General features: G+C 41.9%; 1 long non-coding RNA gene across 1 annotated transcript; it reads right to left on the bottom strand.

Moving 5' to 3' along the window:
* Positions 1-750: 750 nt before the first annotated feature.
* On the bottom strand, positions 751-15,704 carry LOC138106916 (uncharacterized). The gene is made up of 3 exons (XR_011149194.1): positions 15,512-15,704; positions 3,151-3,274; positions 751-1,235 (listed from the first exon to the last, which is right to left on the bottom strand). It is a non-coding gene; the product is annotated as an uncharacterized lncRNA (long non-coding RNA).
* Positions 15,705-16,279: the final 575 nt, after the last annotated feature.

Below are 16,279 nucleotides of genomic sequence, written 5' to 3' on the forward strand. Positions count from 1 at the left end.
ACACACTGGAGCAGTTTGTGAAGAACTGCAGCCCATGGGAAGGACCAGCATTGGAGAAGCTTGTGTAGGACTGCCTCCTGTGAAAGGGACCCCGTGCTGGAGCAGGGGAAGAATGTGAGGAGTCCTCCATCCGAGGAGGAAGAAGTGAAAGAGACAACAGGTGATGAACTGACTACGACTCCAAATAGCATTCCCTCTACATTCCTCATGGGGGAGAAGGTAAAGAAAACCAGGAGTGAAGTTGAGCCTAGGAAGAAGAGAAGGGTTGGGGGGAAATTGTTTTTAAAGTTTGATTTTATGTCTCATTATCATAACCTGATTTGATTGGCGATAAACTAATTTCCCCAAGTCAGGTCTGTTTTGCATGATGGTAACTGATCTCTGCCTGCCCTTATCTTGAGCCAGGAACCTTTCATTGTATTTTCTCTCTGCTGCCTAGCTGAGGAGGGGAGTGAGAGAGTGGCTTTGGTGGGCACCTGGCATCCAGCCGGGGTCAATCCACCATACCCATTCACCATAAAGCCCTGTTGCAGGAAGTTTACTTACAGCAATGGGGAAAGCATTTGGTCAACTTGACCCAGCAGGGGAGAGCTTACACTGAAGAAGCACTTTGTGTCATGAAATTATATAAATGCATGCCATAGAACTCTTTTACAATCTTTCAAAAAACACTCTTTTAGTCAAGTATCATGAATCCCAAAATTGGATTTATTGTTCCACTGACCCACAATAATCAGTCTTATGAACTGATGAGCATATCTGATGCAAACACATAAAAGTCAATGCATGCAGTCTACATACTAGGGTGGCAACAGCTTTGATAGACCCTTTAGCTTTGTCTTTGTTGGGGCACCTACAGCAGAAATTGGGAAAGAAGAAAATTCTGTGTTCAGCACTAAAATGGACAAAACCCCTAGACTGTACGTTACTGCTGCAGTGGAAATAATCATCCCTGATTTACTAAATGTTTATTCAAAAAAAACCCCGAAAACAAGTCACTTGTCAAAAAGCCTCTTGCTGTCTTCACCTCCAGCTGCCCGAGCATGAATGCTTAGCATTCAAACTGCACAGCCTTTCACAGAATCACAGAATGGCCTGGGTAGGGAGGGACCTTCAAAGACCATCCAGTCCACCCCCCTGCCATGGGCAGTGACACCTTCCACTAGATGAGGTTACACACAGCCTCTGGCCTCAAACACTTCCAGGGACGGGATATTCACATACAACTGGATAGTCTGAAAAGAAAGCAAAAGAAACCAGCAAAAGATTGGAAAGTGAATCCACAAGTCACATAAAAAGCCCTAACAGGCATGAAGGCATTTTGGAAATGCACTTCTTTTAAGACAGGATCACTGAAAAAGCTGAGAGGCATCACGTCTCCCTACTTCTTACTGTGTCATCCCACAGCATTGCCAATGGCAAACCAAAAAGACTTTGGCTAAACAGCTCCTCTTCCTGGCCCGCACCACTTCCACTGCCCTTCTCCCAAGCAAACACCGAGGAACCCACTGGCAGGGCCCAGCAATGCCAAACATGTCAGCCAACCTCAGATGCAAGTTTTGGCAAGCCCACTTCCAGGGAGTAAAGATGCCAGCACCCTGTAATACACCAGGCAGGCGGAGCAGGGCCACGGAGCTGCAGGATAATTAATGCTGCCTTTCAGCGGGGAGCTGGGGCACAGACGGGCTCTGTAATGTTTGCATCGGAGCCCAGCCAGGAGCCTGGGCTGTCTGCTCCAGTGCCCAGATGCCGTGGCCTGAAAGGGACCACTGCCTGCACTGCTCTGTCCTTCGACAATTCTGCTTGAAGTCAAAACTGGCAGCAAACCAAAGTGTTCTCTCATGAGACTATAAATTAATGTTGCTGAAGGAAGCTGGCTAGTAGTTCATGTGGCTCTGGTCTTGCTTTACATCTGGTGTCAAACTCTGAATTCCCTCTACAGCTAGGAATAAAACAGGTGAGGTGCCTGGGCCACTCAGCACCCCCTACACATTACTAATTTCCTTTCATCCAGGCCTTTAAAAAAAAAAATCCCTGATCATGCTACAGTTTTGAAATGTTATAGGGTTGGGTGGTTTGCTTTTTTTTTTTACTTGAAAAAGCAGCTGTTACTTCTCTCCAGGCTTTGCAAACATTCTTCCTATTAAGTAACTCATTTACTGCTAGCAGCAGGCACAGCTTCCTCCAGCTCGCAACTCCAAAAGAAGCTGATACCTTTTACACTTGAAAAACGTGGTCATGGAAAAGAAACAGATGTATTTTAAACAAAGATGCTCATTTTCAGCTCCTCCTCACTCCTTCACCTCACAGACCAGGTACTTAACAAGCCCTTCACTCCAGCTGCCTACCACCTAAATCAGCACAATTCTTTATCCCAGTGTTTTCATTAGGGACACAAAATCAATCTTTAACCAAGGACAAATAGCACTGCTTCCAGTTGCATCCAAATAACAGCTTCCAGTTCTGGAATTAGACATCAGTGCTGTTACTTTGTAGCTGCTTCCTTGCTTTCTGCCAAGATGGAGCGGGAAAGGAAGGGCACTCCAAAGGTCGTGAAAGATATTCAAGAAGTATAAAAAGATAAATTTATACAGCTGTCTCCAACAAGAGATGAGACAACATCCAAGGTTCAGATAGGTCTAACCTCCTCTTCACATCACACACTTTTCAAAGCATGCTACCCCACTTGAGAATTACTCCCATCATTATCTACTGGGAAATATCAATATTAACAGGAGCTAGGAAGAGGTATTTTAGTATTTGCACTGGAGTCACTGATAGCTGCATAACAGCTCTAACTGCTATACAAGGCTATTCCAATATCTGAGAAAAGCCTGGATTTTTCTTCAAATGTCTGCTTTTCTTTAAGTTCAGGTTGATTGTGGTGGGAAGCTATGTGGCGGGGTAAAAAATCAGCCAGCCATACCAAATATTGCTCATCCCTTATGAAGAGAAACCCCAGCTGTCCCTTGCAAGCCCTGAAAGCAACATCAAAATCCACAGTAGAGTCAGAAGTGTTAGGAAAATGGACCATGACACACAGCTGTAACGTGTTGCAAGTGAGCACGGCGCATGCAAGCAGAGAGGTGCCCTGCTCTAAGCAGTACCCTTTTTTTGCTTATTTTGCATGCTTGACAAGTGATGTTTTACCTCATGCTTTCCCAAGTCTTTCTGCAAGTAATTTCTCCATGCGTCGCCAGAATGCCACCAACAAGGGTATGATCAAAAAGTCTCCACTTGCTTGCCTTAAATTTAATGTTCAAGTTCTCTCCTACTGCAGAAATTTTATTAAAAAAAAAAAAATAGAAATTAAGTCCAATAATTTTTTTTTGTTTTAGTAGATACTTGGAAAGAATTAGCTAGTCAAAAAAATATGTCACTTTTGGCAAACAGAAGTATACACACCCACATAAAAAAAATATCATTCTGTCCTTCATTTTCAGCTGTATGTCCACTGCTGAATCATCCTTTAATTACAGCTGACAATTGCACAGATGTCTCCAATGCAGTTTGCTCATAAAGACACATTCACTGCAATGAGATACATGACAGACTTCACACTTAACAGTTGTCAACATAACTTCATTAATGTGTCTTGAGTATCCACTTGCCCACCCCCACCCACTTCAAAACCAAAATTAAAACCTGCTTTTCTTCTGTCATCACATCCTCCAACAACTATCACCACTCACTCAAGTGTTAGGAAAATAAGTCACCACTTTTTCCATAATCCTCATCAAAAATTGCTACTTCCAACAAAAGCAGTGTACAAACAAACTCAAAGTCACAAATGAAAGAAGCCATTTTCATTTCCCAAAGACCACATCTATTTCTCTTCTTGACCTATCCAATTAAGTGGTATGATTCACCGATGACTAGTAGCACAAACATACATTCATGTCTTCAGTTCTGTCAAAACATTACAAAATTAGCAGAGAGCAGCTACTGTTGTAAATTTAATGATGTACCTATGATGACTGTAGCTGGCAAAACAAATGTTCCAGCATGATAAAAGCCCTTTCAATACATAAATATTTCCTCTAAAAATAAGCTTGCACACTTAGAAGACATTATTGGGTAGAAAAGACCTAAATGTTCTCACTTATGAATGTCAGACAAGCTATTTTATGTATATGTGGGGCAGCAACCCCAGTGGAGACAACAAATGGGATTCTAAACAAGAAGAATGCCCATGTTTCATATTTGTCTACACAGGGATTGAGATCATGATGGAACATGTCTATAGATGGAGCCAATTATCTGAAAACAAGAGATGTTCACAGATTTCAGTTTTTGATTAGAGACATTTATCAGTCAAAACTACTTGTGACTCATGCTAAGATTAAGTTTTATATTAGAACAAAGAATTAAACTACCTCTTGGTATCATTATCGAAAAGACTCATATTCAACCTGCACTCATGAATTTTGCCAACTTTGCCGTAAAGGTCTCTTGACAAGGACTTGGTTACAACACTGCTCAGTTTTCATACACTCACAGGAATAGAAACAAAATGTTCAACTCTGGTACCTCTTTATGAGTATTTGAACTGAGGGAAGATTCTAAGGTAGAGGAAGCAGGGTTCAGTAGGTCCTCCCTATTCATACTGGCCTTTGGATTTTGCCAGATGTTTGCATCTTCATATGCTAGACAGAGCTAAGGGTGTTGTGAACCTTGTAAGGGTCAAGCCTTTGGTGACCTTCAGAGCCAGGAGAGAACTACAACCTGAAGGGAATATCAATGCTAGGAGCTGGAGCACCAACAGAGGGAGATTTCCCTTCTTACTCAATTTAGGCTTAGAGGGAGTCCCTTTGAGTCCCTCCACTGGTGTCTCACTGTGCTTCTTTGCTGTCTCCCCTCTTTTGCGCTGCAGACGTGTGCACATACACAGCTGTAACTTCAGTCCCCAGTGCCAAAGAATGTCATCCTTATTGTCACCCATGTCTCCCCATCACTGGCTATATGAGAGAGAGCATTCATCATCACAGATACGTGTCCTCATGGAACAACCAATGCTGTGAGAAAACTTCTTCCCTGAGTTTCCCTCTCTCCTCCAGCTTCCCTTGTTTGGCGGGAAGATGGAACACAGTAAGAAAAGGAAATTGTACAGCTGGAAGTTCCCCAGTAAAGCTTGGAATAGTTCTTCAATGGAAAAAAAACCCCATCCATAGGAGTTATAAAATCACTCTAATACTAGTGATACACTAATGATGTATGATGTATCTGTATTGCTGGAAGTGTGTGGTAAACATTTCTTTGTAAATGTGATTTGAATGAATGTAGTCAGTAAGACTGAAAGAAAAATTTGAATTCTGGCAAATGAAGACTTTCTATTACTCTGTATACTCAGCTAAGTAGAAATTTAAAATTATACACGGCAACATGAGGAAAAAAAAAGCAGTCAGACTGACAAAAGTGGAGGGGTTTGTTTGGTTTAAAATGCCAAAAATTCCATCTAAATGAAAAACCTTAATATATTAACTATGATGCTGTTATTCTACCTGTATAATCAGTTTAATGCCTCTGAAGATTTAAAGAACACTGTAGTAATTATGTGATTTCATCTTAATGCCAGCTTTAAAATGAAGGGGGAAAATCACTTCTGTATGCCTCACAGAAACAAATAATTGCTTTAAATCCATCTTCCTTGAAAGCAAGCTGAAAACTCTCCAGTTTCAAAACAGACAGATCAATCTTATGCAATTTGTCTGGTTTCTAATTATTAAGATAATTCGTAATAAAAAGCTGGAGGGGGTAGAATTAGGTGCTAAGGCAAGATGTTTGGGCACACATCAACCACCAAAATGGATTGAGATCAGATGAAAAAGAGAGAACAGAACAGCTATTAAACTTCTGCCTCATCTTCACTGGGGCTGTTGTTAGAAACTTGGAGTACAGCTGCACTTAATGAGTTTGTGTAAAAGCAGACATTATACAAATGGGAGAAAGTAGGAACTTCATCCAATTAGATAAGAGAGTTGGCCAGCAGCCTCCAATGAACTGAAAAGCTCTTCCAACTTTAGGAATAAGAGCTAATTATAACTCTGTTTTTGTGTGTGTACAATGCTACTAAATTATGAAGAAATATTGTTCTGTCAAAAAACTATGTTGTATGCACTGACTTGATTATTACAGATAGAGGATTTGCCAGAGACAGGGCTGGAAAATTATTAGCCTTCATAAAAAGAGAAGTCATTCTGCCATCATACTTCAGGGTGCAAACGGCTTCCCTTCTTGAGTTTCTCCCAAAATTTGGGCAATCAGGTGGAATGGCAAGAATTTCTATTTCTTCCTCTTGGTACTTAGAATGCAAAGAAGAGAGGCTGACATAGATAATTATGTGCCTGTTAAGAAAGGTAGCTCAAGAGATGATCACTATTAAAGCTGACACACAAAACAGAGATTGCTTTCCTTTATTTTTCCTTTTTTTTTTTTTTTAAATACACAATGAGATGAAGAAGCAGAAATAAGCTACATATGAATGGGCACATAGGCTCTCACTTTTGCCTGATAACAATTAAATACCATGTTCAGAGAGTAGACTGAGGTACAGAGGAAACAAGGAAATGATGTTCCATCTCCTCCTCCTTTGTCACTCCCAAACATGCCTCCTTAACACACAATGTCACAACTACTTAGGGTGTGCAACTCCCAGTAGCCATGGCCCAAACACCTTTCTGGGCTCCATGGCAAATTAAGTCCCCCAGCCAACTCCAGACTGTCCATCAAGCTGGGCAATTTTCAGGAAATAAATGACATTTTATATAAGGGAAAAAATGTGTGAGAAGGCATGTGCCCACTCCTCCCTGCATGCTGAGGGCAGCAGGGAGAGGAAGTGAAATTAGATAATTTATTGACTTAATATTAGAAAACAGGTTCAGACTCTCGACTTCACTCATGTCTCCTTTGGAATAAGGGCTTATGAGGACTGCAAAACAATGTCACTCCTTATAGCCAAACACCCAGGTTCTGTGCTTACTCACAACCTATGCACACTGTCCTTATGAGCATGAAGTGCAGTTTTGTTTTCTTTTCAGGACAAGGTAGAGCCACTGGGACTCCCTGAAAGAAGCCAGAAAAACAAGATGGAAAAATCCCAGAGCAGACAGAGCACACCAGAAGGCTGAGACTGCTAATGGGACAGCTGTAAACAAGGATGAAAGAGTCAAGGATTAAAAAGGGCAGTGGGAAGAGTCCAGAACAGCACTGTGCTTAAATCTATCCAAGCCATACTTCCAAACTAATATTTTACTTCAATTATCCTCGAAACAAATAAAGAAATTAACTTAGATTTAAATCATCAGTAAGACCACCTCTCAAGAGACTTTCCGCAGTCTTTCAGACTTTGAAGGAAGACTACCAGTGCCAGTCCTAAAACTAACAGAGGCAAGAGAGAGTTTTAAGGCTCCTAAACACAGATTCAGCATGCCAATTCTGAAATGCTAAATAAAAGCATTGGTGTCTTATTAAACGAAAAGCAAATCACCAAGAAATCAGCTTTCAGGGATCTACTGAACCGCCGCATTGTACTTGCTCAGAAAATTACCCAGCAGTTTTTTCTGTTTAAGCAAAACACAAATCAGTTTTGCTTAGCAAATGCAGGAGCCAAACTCTTCTATTGTGAGGGTTTCAATAGACACTCAAATAACTTTGACAGCAGCATGGAGGGGGAAGGGTGTCTCTGACCCAGTTTCTGTGTTACAGCGTCGCTTGGGTGATGGTGGTACGAGTGTTCACAGCAGAACCTCTTTTCTTCAATTTTCCTCTCCTCCTTGCCCACCATCACTTTGTTTAAATAATCCACAGATGTTATCATGGGCACAAGAATATGGTTAATTGAGCTTAATGATTGCTGGCAGCTTCTTATATGCATTCAGCTGGTGATTCTTCAGCAGAGAGCCCTTTACACAGTGTGAGAGGAAAATCTGTTTATTTCTTTGGCTTTCTCATTTCATGGCCATTCTGAAAGCAGAGTTCTCATTTTTTCCTAAGATCTTTGCCCAAATCCTCTTAACACACCATGGGAAATTCTGAAGGTCAGGCCCTCTTCACCTAGTGGAACCTAAATGATTTTTTTCTAGGGTCTTCACCAAGAAGTTTCTTGCTACTTCTCACACCACTGATCCAGGAGAAGATTCAATTGCTCCTTTTTGTAGAACAACAAAAGCCTACAGAGGCAGGAAAGTGGACTACTGAACGAGTGGATAAATGCATGAAAGAAAGGCTCCACATACCCAGGCAGCAGGGAAATGGGACTCCATGTGTGCAGACACCTAAGGGCAGTGTCCCTGCCAGGAACCCAGGCAAGAGATGTGACAGATGAACTGGGATGAAAACACTGAAAATCTAAGCAAGAGAGGCAAAATCCAAAGGATGCACATAAAGCTAAAGTCACAAGTTTTTTTTTTCTCACAGCAAGGGCTGAAATACACTTCTGAGTCTGAACATGCACAATGAAAAATTTCTCTTAACCCTTACTGCTAGCCATGTTTCAATATGGTTTTCAACAGATCTTGAATTATTATGAACCCTTGCTTGTCTGCTTTCATATGTCACAAGCCATCAGTAACCTGACAGCTCTCTGGCAGACTTTCAAGCTTCTTCAAAAATACAAAACCAATCTTGCCTTTAATGTTTTTTCTCGACTTCCAGCTCCTAAACCAATATCTAATTCAGACATTTGAAAAGAGCAGAATCAGAAATAGATTTTCACAAATGTCCTGATAAAGAAAGCTGAAAGTAAAGAGTTACACTGTCAAAAACAATGGTATATTGGCAAAAGAAAAGCAGAGACAATTTTATGTCAGACTGTAGGCTGCACAGTGGTGTATGCCACAGCCAGGGGTAACCAGCCTTTGAGAAGCCCACAAATAACTGCTACACATAGACTGGGATTATGCCAGGTGGATCCCAGCAGAAGTGCACGAATGTGGGGGCTACTGCACAATGAGAAGCCAGGCAGTGGCAGGAGGTGAGCCAGAAAAAACTGCTAAGGAGATCCCTGTTCTGCTGGACAGTAAAGCAGCTGAAGTCACAAGGAGCTACTGTCATCAGCCATAAGACCTCTTCCCAGCTCTCTCCCTCTCACTTTCCTTGGCTCATGAGTGTTGTTCCAAGTGCTGTGCATGTTTATTAGGGTTAAGGAGACTGGTCACACTTGCACTAGTCAGTTATACTCAAAAGGCAAAAAGACTAAGACTGGAGATAGGAAAGCCTGAAAAAAAAGATGTAGTTTTTATTTTCCCATCAACTATACATTTGTATTCTCATTCCACTGGAGAAACCAGGTCTTTTTTTTGCTTTCTTCCCAGGTTTTCTTCTTTTTATTTTTTTATTTACACTAGGGAAAAAGACCAATTGGAACATTTACATTATAAATCTAACTCCTTTTTGTTTGAATCCAATAAATTTTACTTCACTTTCTCAAAATAAATACATTTTCTGCAAATACCTTGTATCATTTGAAAACTCATGTTTGTTAAGAAAATAGCGGTGGTAAAAACTTTTGATCATTTCTAGTGATTCCTTCTTTATGAGGATTGTGGCACTTCCCTGGAAAACGTTAGCTAGTACTTCAGTACTTCAGTACTGTTAATTTCCCTCAGGTGACAGAATCGTAATTTCCTCTGCTGCCAGAGACTTGACTTTGGGCTATTCACTTTGCCTTTGTGTTCCTCAAATCCAGCTATAAAATGGGTATAAAACTTGTACTTTACAGAAGCACAACAGGCATGAAACCACTCATTATTTGAAGCTTTTGCATACTGTGCAGGAAGAAAGTATAGAATACATAAAAACCCACTTGAATCAGGCTTTATAAAGATGCTGGGAGGATGATGGACCTGACTGAATTACTGTGCACAACTGAGCAAAGCAGTGCTGCTTCCTGAATGACTAAAGCCTTAAGATTCTCTTATGCTTGCAAATAGCACTACAAAATCTCTAATGGGTTACAGATAGGCAGGATTGCTGTTCTATATCTCAGCCAGAAGACAAGAATTATTCTGCTGCTCAACAGGCTACAAACATGCAGGGGCTCGTGCAGACCAAAAGGAAAAGCAGCCAGTACCACAGAGTCAAGACTGACGAAATAAACACCATCATTCCCAAAGCACTTTAATTTTATCTCCAGTGGAAAAGCCAGGCTCTGCCTTTCTTTGCCAATGGTATATGAAGCTGATGCAGTGTGCCTGTGATGTCACTGAACATAGCCTTAGCTAAAAAAAACCTTTCCTGGCAAGAACTGGTCTCATTCACTTGCTGGTCTTTGACATCCCTCATCTAGATTCAGAGTGGTCTGTTTGTCTTTCTCTGAAGGTGGAAACACAGGCCAGAGCTGAGCTCGACATGGCAAGGCCGGTAGCATCCCATACAGACACACATTACCAGGGAACAGCTGAGAGCCCAGTGCCCTCGTGCTCCTCTGCCAACTATCAGCAGTACCTGGTATCAGAGCTAGCCTTGCAGGGGGAAAAGGGAGAAAAACTGAGAAAAAGTGAAGCTGATGATTAAGGAGTAAAGAATGGCAGATGAAACTAAAAATAGTCCCCTCGGCAGTTGTAAAGGAAATTCGTTTGACAGGAGGCTGCTTCTTTTGTCGAGAGCGGTTTGTTATGCAAGAGACGATACCAACACCGGCTCTTCTTATCTGGGTTGTCAGTTTAACTGACAAAAAGGAGCAGGGCTAACATCTCTGGAGCCACTGCCAGTCTCAACATTTGTTTGTTTTCATGCGTGTCCGTGTTTTAAGAGGCAGCCCGGGGATTAATACCGTCCAGAATCTGTGGTGCAAGCTCGGTTAGGCAATTCCACAAAAATCTTCAGAGTACTTACTCGTCATTAAAGGCAACAATTGAGCCCCTGTCTGCTGCTGGTTTTGCTCCCCTGCCTCCTGCTTCAGCCATCACATGGTGACTTTTCTGCACAGCAGAAAACTGAATGCCCACAGGTTTTTCCAAGCACAGGCAGCAGAGGACAACCTTACCCCTACTCTGCTTTTCCAGTTCTCAAGGTAGATGACTCAGAACGTGGAGAGCCTCCTGGATACAAGAAAATGAAAAACTAAACCAAAGAAAGTTGTTTCATTCCACCCCCCCCCCCCCCCCAACTCCTTCCTGGTGCTGAGCCTTCAATAGAACTTACACCTCTCTGTGCGAAGGTAAGAAGTAGGAAGGAAGAGGCTTTAAAAGACACCACCTTAACACCTCCTTTCTTACAGAAGAGAAGCCACCGTAAAACCAGGGGGAGAAGAAATAAAAGTGAGGCAATCAGCAGCTTGCTGGCCAATTGCCCACATGAGTGCAGGTGAGTCTGTATGTTCCTCATTAACGTGCCTTCTGGCATGCCTGAAAGCTTTTGGAGAGAGCCTGGTGGTCACGGCTGCCAATATCTGCCCGTGAGGAGGTAAGGAAATCGCAGCCTGTCCAAGTTAAACAAGTTAAAGCCAGGACTTCCAAAAACTCAAGTGACCCACATAGAGTGTGTGGGAGTGAGCACTTGGGTATGATGTAGGTGCAAGGGAAAACAACTCTTATTTGTCTTCTTTTCATCGGACTTCCCTGAAACATTCGTTTTTAGACCCAGTATGGTGCACTAAACCGTAGGTTATTAGAAACAGGGGTCTCTCCTCTATTCCTATTTTTGGAGGAAATAGTCATCCGACAAAGACAGCAATGCAGAAGTCCCATCTCCTTGGTGGGTAACTGAAATCCTCTCTGTCCCAAACACCAAGGTGTTTGGTAGAAAAATTAGCAGAAAAGATAAAGTGGTGGAAAGTAAATACCAGCTTTTTACTTCAGGTTTTAAATGTGCACTGTGTTGAAATATCGTGGGCTTCTTTTGTAAACTAACTTAGAAATAACTTGATCCATTTCCCATTCAGTGCAGGAAGATCTCGGTAGCAGATTCTGCCCTAAACCAAACCCACCTGCCATGAACTGCTTGGGCCACAGGATGCCACTGTTGCATTTCTTTTTCAGGAGGTCGAAAGCAAGCGCGACAAATTGTTTGCATGAACTGGACACCTAAATTTAATTCCTCTTTTCCTTCTTAACACATACAATTGCCAATGTTTAGCGCTCCAGACAGACCAACCAGATGTAAATAGCTCGGAGCCGCAAAGGAATATGTGTTTTCTTCAGGAACAAAATGTTTGAATACCTTTTAAGGCTCGATTACTGAACCCAGCACCTCTGTACCTTCATAAATTTTCTATCCATGAGAAATCTTTCCAATGACTGCCCCAAGTGTTGACTCCAACCCTGATACTTTTGACCACAAAACAAATACCCTGTTTTTGGATTTTATCTGTGTCTAGATGAGAAAAGAAAAACACTAGATGGGAAAGCAGATTAAATCAGAGAGAAGGCAGGCTGCTCATAATTCCTACCTCTTGTGAAAGAGCAAGAGCCCCTACTATGTTAATAAAACTTCATAAATATTTTACTAATATAAAATGGAATGCAATGTACTCATGCCAAGCGACAGGGAAGTGGCCTGAGCTCCCAGATAGCTGCTCTTGCTGCAATTTTGTGCAATTTGCAAACTGGCATACAGAATCAGAAGCCCAGGACTACTGAGACCTCTGGGAGGGTCGAGACAAAAGCACCACACAAAGGTCCACCAGTGCGAATTTTAGAGTAGTCAAGACTGCAGAGATCTACACAGGGTCTAAAAGTCCTCTGAAAGCAAATTTCTGTCCTGAAATATTTTCACATTTAAGTGGTAAATTATTACAGAAAACTAAGTATGGGGTTGCAGACAGTTTCCAAGATCTACACAGACAAGGGTTCCCCCAAGTTCAGCACAACACAGATGGAAATTGTGAGAATGGGCTGTTAAGAAATGAGGGAGAAATTTTAATGCTAACAGTCTCTCAGATTTCAAAAGCCATTTTGGTTTTGCTCAATATTTTAGAAGGGAAAAAATGGCTTTAGCCTACTATAACTCCATTTAGGAACAGGGATAAAGAAGATGAATGATAAGGTTTCAGATACATCTTGGGTGGCCAGCAACAAAAGAACTTGAGGAAAGCCAGCATGAAAGTGACAGCTGTGGTGATGCAGAGTATTACTGAGGCTGGTGTTACAGCTCTGTTCTTCAAGCTGATGTAAATATGAAGGGGCCCACAGATAACAGCCTTTTATCTCAGCCAGAAGGCTTCAAAAGAAACATCCTCACTACCTTCAGCCTGTTTAGGATGTGTCCCAGAAACTGGCTATTCCTCAGTCAGGGTCTAGATTCAGTGAGACAAAATCCCACTTTTCAGAAAGCCATGTTGTAAGATCTCTAAACCAGAACTAGACAATTACTAAGAAGATGCTGGGAAGGACTCAGCCTTGTAAGAGAAACAACTACCAACCAACCAATTCACACATTTCCAAAGACAACAATAAAAGAAGCTCAAGGACTGGTTCCATTGCTTTTAAAAATTAGTATTTGTAATATCACACACCAAGGATGCAACATTAATATTAAATCAGTCATGACTGTTTACATTTCTTTGGCTGAAAAAATTTTTAGTGCTGGGATTTTTTTTTGTCATTAGCACAGAAAAAATTGACCACACATAACCAATTACTTAGTTCCCAAACTGAATTTACCTCCCATTCCAAAGACCAGGGATTTCAAAATCTCCTTAAGAAAGGAAAAAAAAAACCAAAACCTTCAATCCAAATTCTTTTCTTGTTGTTTATAACAATAAACAACAGATTTCATATAAAAGCAACAGCACAAGGGTAGAAAATAGTGTTCCAAAGCTAATTTTAGTCCCACTGATCTCAGGAGCTTAGTGTTCCTGTCAGACTGAACAGACTCCAGCGGTGCCCTGCCTGTCTGCCTGCCTGGCTGGAGAAATCTGTCCCTGGAGATCTATTTATAGCACCTTGTACCCTGTACCTAGATTAGGTTTTTAGGTTTTTTGTTTTGTTTTGTTGTATTTTGTTTTGTTAGACTGGAGCATGTATCCAGGACTACACTGATCCAAGACATAGATGTGACCTACTCGAGTAAATTACCAGGAAAAAAAAAACCAGTTCACACTTCATTCTCTGCACATCAGTCCCTCTGGACTTCATCAGCTAGCCAAAATTCAGTCCCAAAGGTTATTTCTATTACAAAGACAAATTGATGACAGAATCGAGTGTATGTTTGATACAAACCCATCTGCTTACATACAACACAGCATCCTTTTGCCTGCAATAAAGTAAGAACAAATGATCAGATCTTTTTCCTTGGTGGTTGTCATTTAAATTTAGCCAGTACCATATCTAATCTCTTCATGATTTTCTCCTTAGAAACACATTCCTACTCCTACATTTGGATGTTTCTCCCTAGTCAGCATCATTTTCTGTTGCTTGTTTCACTGGTTCTTATGTCATATATAGGCAACTCCAGCAGTCAATACCTATCCTGCATTTTCTTTATGACATAGTTTCCAGGGAAGAACCCTTATGTCATAAAGTTAAGGTTTTTTATGTAGATCTCACCTTGTAATTCTGCATTGGTTGTGACCCTCTTATTTCAGCTACCTGGTTCCATAATGACTTTAAACACTTCTAAACACTTACTTTGCCTACCAGCTGCACTGAATTTTACCCAGTTCATAATAGCATCCCTTCAGTTCCACCCAGTCTTCCATCAAACCAAAATGGCCTTAACTTGAACCCTTTCAGCCCAGAAAGAGAAATACTTTAACAAAACTACTAGTTATACTGCAAACAGTGGCTGTCAAGGATACTCTTATATTTCAGCCCCTCCAAAACGTCTGTTTCCTGTCATATCTCCTTGTGATTTTTTGACTGTTTGTATGAAACCCGCCCACCAGAAGGGAGACATAATTCCTCATGCCCCCCCATCAAGAGCAGATATCCTCTGCTGGATGCAATTGATGAATCTATTTCCCAAATATTTGTCATCTAGAGAGGAGAAGAGAGTTCATGCAGGCACCCTAATCTTTAGGGTAAAATCTGCCAAACTAGCTTAAACAGCCTTTAAATAGAAACAGTAGGAATTAGAAACAAACAAAGCTACAAAACAGTAAAACACTCCTGCTGTTAGGCTGCCTTTGCTAGCCAGATGACAGCCCCAAACTGAGAAGGCTGATGGGTAGTGGTGTCTCAAACTGCAACTTCACATCAGGGCTTCAGTTACAGTCACCACTCACTGCTGCCAAGAGAGGTAGCCCTTTTCCCCCATCCCTCCCCCAGTTTCTTCCCTGTGGGACATGTGCTTCTGCCAAGTCCTTGCTCCAGTGCACATTTGATTACAGCACAAAGCCAATTCAACTCACTAAAACAGCAGAAAGTAAATTGGTTTTGGCTAGAAAGCAAGCAGAATTGGATTATTATGTGATCAAGCAAGCACTAGGGTTGGTGCAAGACAGAGAAGAAGATGAACTGAAGTGTACAGCTGAGGGCAGGAACAGCAGAAGAGGTCTAGGCAAGGTGAGAATGGTAAACAGCAAAAGAAGCTGTTAACACAGCTCAGCCAGAGCAGGGAATCACACTCTTACCACAGCTCAAAACACGTGCTTTGAGCATTCAGTTCCTGTAGCTGTCTCCTTATTTCAGGTGCAGCAGCCCCTCTGATACCTGCATGTTACTTACAGGGGATTTGGGATTTAGCTCTGCCATGGGACTGCACTAACAGTTACATGTCTTAAGCCCAAACTCACGAAGCACTGGTACTCCAAGCATGCTGCTGTGAAAGCCCTAGGAATGAAAGGGATTTTCTGCTCCCAGCTCTTGTGCAGGACAGCACCACAGCCTAGGGAAGCTTTCCAAAGCTCAAGATTAGCCGGGCACAGTGTCATGTTAACACCACCATCCTGTTTCCCAGGCACAGACTGCTTTTGTGTACAGGACCGCACAACCAACAAGCCATTTGTTGCTGGTTCAAGAGCCAGTCCAAACTCTTTTCAAAAAGAGATTATAAACACCAACAGAAAGCATCCTGAGGAGACCAGCACATTGTTCCTCTGTAAGAGAAACATCACAGGCTGGCAGTGAGGCGACAAAGCCCCTGCAGATACACCACAGGGAGGGCTTTCAGCAGAGCACCAAGAAAGGAGACTGCATGCATTCAAATGGTTGTTTATCCAAAACATGGTTCTGCACCAGAGGAGAGTTTATCTGCTTACCTCCCTGTTCAGCCTGTCTAGTGTAACACAGGCCATTCCCACACACTTGCTCCTGGGGACAAGTTTCACCCATTTTCTTTTACCTCCTCTCCTTCACCCACACTGTTCTGCGGGGCTTTCTGCCCTGAATGCTGCCAGTAA

The sequence above is a fragment of the Aphelocoma coerulescens genome, chromosome 2 (genome assembly GCF_041296385.1).
Source record: "Aphelocoma coerulescens isolate FSJ_1873_10779 chromosome 2, UR_Acoe_1.0, whole genome shotgun sequence".
In the NCBI taxonomy this organism is placed as follows: domain Eukaryota; kingdom Metazoa; phylum Chordata; class Aves; order Passeriformes; family Corvidae; genus Aphelocoma; species Aphelocoma coerulescens.